Below are 5,000 nucleotides of genomic sequence, written 5' to 3'. Positions count from 1 at the left end.
CCCACAAAGCCTGCATCCTCTGTCGACAACAGCACCCCAACGCCAGCGCCTCTGCCGCACGAAGTCGTGGACCGGCAATCACTCCACCTGCACCCGTTCGTTCCCCACCCCAACCGCCCAACTCGCAACTCCAGCGGATGAACGGCGGACTTTGCTCGCACTCGCAATGTGCAATCCACCCCTATAACGTGCGTTTCATGAAGAGTTATGTCCAATATGCGACATTCCCGCTGTCCATATACATGAGCTGCGAGCTGTACCACGTACGAGCTACAGACGCGATCGCGTTGCTCTCTGTACGAATGCAGATGCTCAGCGGCAGCTAGGAGGCGCTCCATCCATGTCGGTACCGGTGAGCGTTGCACTCGCAGTCGCAAAAACGTACGGCAAGTATATTACTCGGAAGAGTCAATGACAGTCCAAGCCCCCCTGCGTGGGAAGAGTCTTCCTAGGCCATGACCCACCGGAAGGGCGCAGCGTCCCCCACCCCAGACATGTGACGTCACACTATCGGTATTGACGACTAGACTGATTCCTTATAATCATTTGCCATACACCGGTGGAAGCTGCCGAGACGAGTAACTACATAGCGGGCTCGCCGTGTCACTAATGTACAGAGATACAATAGTTTCGACTGGAACCGGATTAAACGTATACACGGCGCTGATTAGTAATAGATAGAGCCATCAGAATACAGATAATGTATACAACTGTCCGTATACATGCTGAAAGACTCTGCTCACAATCACACGTCAGCCAGACACTCTTATCACGCACTACTCTCTGCCTGTAACAGGCACACAGACAATATGTAAGCACCAGCATGGAACAACACCCAGTGCATCCTCTCTGCCACATTAGACAATCCACACTATCATAACCAGACCGGGAGGTCCACTCGGAAAACAGAATATCCCACCCTTCCGACAACCACCATTGCTCAGCTAAGCCACCAACACCCACACATGTCCTACACAGGGGTGCACCCAACATCACAATACTGCCTCCTGTCACACCACAAAAACAATGGCAGGAATGAAAGACACAGGTCTGCCACAAGCATGGAATCAGAGCGCCGCCTGTCATGAGCCAAAGGTGCACCCTGACGTGCCAAATCAGATGATGCCGCAGTCATTTACTTACGATAATCACAATCAACAAACCGGCCCCCCCCCCCAAAACACCTTTCCTTACAACAATGTGTACCTTAACCTAACCCGTATTGTGCCTTAACCTAACCCGTATTGTGCCTTAACCTAACCCGTATTGTGCCTTAACCTAACCCGTATTGTGCCTTAACCTAACCCGTATTGTGCCTTAACCTAACCCGTATTGTGCCTTAACCTAACCCGTATTGTGCCTTAACCTAACCCGTATTGTGCCTTAACCTAACCCGTATTGTGCCTTAACCTAACCCGTATTGTGCCTTAACCTAACCCGTATTGTGCCTTAACCTAACCCGTGTTGTGCCTTAACCTAACCCGTGTTGTGCTTTAACCTAACCCGTGTTGTGCCTTAACCTAACCCGTGTTGTGCCTTAACCTAACCCGTGTTGTACCTTAACCTAACCCGTGTTGTACCTTAACCTAACCCGTGTTGTACCTTAACCTAACCCGTGTTGTACCTTAACCTAACCCATGTTGTACCTTAACCTAACCCGTGTTGTACCTTAACCTAACCCGTGTTGTACCTTAACCTAACCAGTGTTGTACCTTAACCTAACCCGTGTTGTGCCTTAACCTAACCTATGTTGCGCCTTAACCTAACCTATGTTGCGCCTTAACCTAACCTATGTTGCGCCTTAACCTAACCTATGTTGCGCCTTAACCTAACCCATATTGTACCTTAACCTAACCCATATTGTACCTTAACCTAACCCATGTTGCGCCTTAACCTAACCCATGTTGCGCCTTAACCTAACCTATGTTGCGCCTTAACCTAACCCATGTTGCGCCTTAACCTAACCCATGTTGCGCCTTAACCTAACCCATGTTGCGCCTTAACCTAACCCATGTTGCGCCTTAACCTAACCCATGTTGCGCCTTAACCTAACCCATGTTGCGCCTTAACCTAACCCATGTTGCGCCTTAACCTAACCCATGTTGCGCCTTAACCTAACCCATGTTGCGCCTTAACCTAACCCATGTTGCGCCTTAACCTAACCCATGTTGCGCCTTAACCTAACCCATGTTGCGCCTTAACCTAACCCATGTTGCGCCTTAACCTAACCCATGTTGCGCCTCAACCTAACCTATGTTGCGCCTCAACCTAACCTATGTTGCGCCTCAACCCAACACACGTTGGGCCTCAACCCAACACACGTTGGGCCTTAACCCAACACACGTTGGGCCTTAACCCAACACACGTTGGGCCTTAACCCAACACACGTTGGGCCTTAACCCAACACACGTTGGGCCTTAACCCAACACACGTTGGGCCTTAACCCAACACACGTTGGGCCTTAACCCAACACACGTTGGGCCTTAACCCAACACACGTTGGGCCTTAACCCAACACACGTTGGGCCTTAACCCAACACACGTTGGGCCTTAACCCAACACACGTTGGGCCTTAACCCAACACACGTTGGGCCTTAACCCAACACACGTTGGGCCTTAACCCAACACACGTTGGGCCTTAACCCAACACACGTTGGGCCTTAACCCAACACACGTTGGGCCTTAACCCAACACACGTTGGGCCTTAACCCAACACACGTTGGGCCTTAACCCAACACACGTTGGGCCTTAACCCAACACACGTTGGGCCTTAACCTGCTCTGTAATTGTCATACGACGCGTTAAATTAGTGTAGTGTTGCCTAACTGCAACCCCCGCAATATAGTTTGCTACTCGCACTGCCCGGTCCCCAGAGTATCGCTTCATGTGAAACACCTTGCAGCTATACACTGTAATGCGGATGGCAGTAGGACGTACATGCTCAATGCCCTTCGCAGTTGTTCATTGGCATTCGCATGGCGAAGCACAGCCTACGTTGTGGTACGGCTTGTGTCAACTGTCCGCTGATGTTGTACGTCCAAATCACACACTGTACTGCACATTGGTCCTCATGTACTGAATGATACATCGTGGTACATGTGTGACCGTACCACGACTGCGCCAACAACGGCGAACCATACGGTCCAAATATTGTGCACTCAGCTACGTGTCGTCTCCCTATAAGAGCTGGATTGCAGTATGGTATGCCGTGGATGGCGATCAGCATGAGCCGTCTGTTGATGTAGTGGCGCGTGTTGTCAGACGTAGTCGTCTCCTCTCACACACCGTGATAGCATGGTGCACTGCGTTCCACATCTGCGACATGCGACAGAGGCCGGTTGACAGTCGTTCGCGCAATGGACATCGCATACGTACGGGGGCCACCTTCCACGTGTTCGCGAAGCGTGCACATGTTGTTGCGTGTATGTGGGCAGACATAGTGTGTCGTGACACCTGACACAGGCATGCAACAATCGTTGAATTTGCAAATGGCGATGGACGTCTACGTTTGCTGGTGACGTTACGCAAATGAACAACTGGTAAACCGTTGTGGTGCGGTTGTTCTCGCTAGAGGTGAATCAGTGATGGCGACGATCGGTTGAGCTACCAACCGGTTGTTTCAGCGATACCCACCATGCCCACGAACGTGAATGGCATGTGGGTGTGAAGCGATACGCGGCGGTGGCCGGGTGGGACCGTCCCCGGCCGGTGAGGGGGGGCCTCCCGGCGTGCTGGCCGCGCGGTGCGTGGGCGCACGCGCTACAGCCGGCTGGTGGGGGCGGCCAGTGGCAGGCGCGCCGGCCGACGGAGGCGGCAGGCGGCGCAGCTGCGCGCCGGCGCACCCTGCACGCGGCGCCGTGCGGCCAAAGTAGGTCCTCGCGGGCCCGGTGCGAAGCGCGGTGGACATCTGCAGTGTGCTGGTCCGATTGAGGACTGTGTGCGCTGAGGATGCGCCGCCGCCCGGCGCTCGGCGCCGCGACGCCGTCTGCTGCTCGGTCGTCTCTGCGGTTCTCGCAGGTGGATTGTATCGCAGCTGTGCGGACGTGTTGGCGCGTGCGCTGTGCTGGGAGAGTTCGCTTCGGCACCCAAGTGGGGCTTTTGTCCTTCTGTGGCGCTGGCGTTGGAGCTGCCGGCCACCGTAGGTGGCGCGTGTTGTCTCCCGCCGGCAATGCCACGACAGCACGCTCCCAGGCCTCTGTCGGCAGCGGCAAGCTCAGTTGGGAGCACGGGTGGTCGCACCTAAAGCGTCTACTCGCCAAACTCCGGGCGATTGCGCCACTCTCGAACCCGACCAAGTACTTAGGACGGCGCTGCGCGCCGCCGGGACCTGAGAGGGTTTCGAGGTGTATTGTGCAGGGGAGCTCAGCCTCCTCCTGTTTGCAGAATAATTGAGCGGACGCTTGCGTGTTCGCGCGGGCCCCCGGGACACACTCCCGGGCGGCCGGCTGCTCAGCTCTAGTTGACGCAGCTCCCTGGTTGATCCTGCCAGTAGTCATATGCTTGTCTCAAAGATTAAGCCATGCATGTCTCAGTACAAGCCGCATTAAGGTGAAACCGCGAATGGCTCATTAAATCAGTTATGGTTCCTTAGATCGTACCCACGTTACTTGGACAACTGTGGTAATTCTAGAGCTAATACATGCAAACAGAGTCCCGACCAGAGATGGAAGGGACGCTTTTATTAGATCAAAACCAATCGGTCGGCTCGTCCGGTCCGTTTGCCTTGGTGACTCTGAATAACTTTGGGCTGATCGCACGGTCCTCGTTCCGGCGACGCATCTTTCAAATGTCTGCCTTATCAACTGTCGATGGTAGGTTCTGCGCCTACCATGGTTGTAACGGGTAACGGGGAATCAGGGTTCGATTCCGGAGAGGGAGCCTGAGAAACGGCTACCGCATCCAAGGAAGGCAGCAGGCGCGCAAATTACCCACTCCCGGCACGGGGAGGTAGTGACGAAAAATAACGATACGGGACTCATCCGAGGCCCCGTAATCGGAATG

At 54.1% G+C, this 5,000-nt stretch overlaps 1 non-coding gene across 1 annotated transcript in view; it reads left to right on the top strand.

Annotated features, from left to right (window-relative positions):
• Window positions 1-4,468: 4,468 nt before the first annotated feature.
• The window catches only part of LOC124608889, a 1,910-nt gene continuing 1,378 nt past the window's right edge, over window positions 4,469-5,000 (top strand). The window contains exon 1 of the ribosomal RNA XR_006979442.1: window positions 4,469-5,000. This exon is cut by the window's right edge and continues 1,378 nt beyond it. This is a non-coding gene — a ribosomal RNA (small subunit ribosomal RNA).

This window comes from Schistocerca americana, chromosome 3 (assembly GCF_021461395.2).
Source record: "Schistocerca americana isolate TAMUIC-IGC-003095 chromosome 3, iqSchAmer2.1, whole genome shotgun sequence".
Taxonomy (NCBI): domain Eukaryota; kingdom Metazoa; phylum Arthropoda; class Insecta; order Orthoptera; family Acrididae; genus Schistocerca; species Schistocerca americana.
This window is presented reverse-complemented; position numbering and strand designations above follow the sequence as displayed.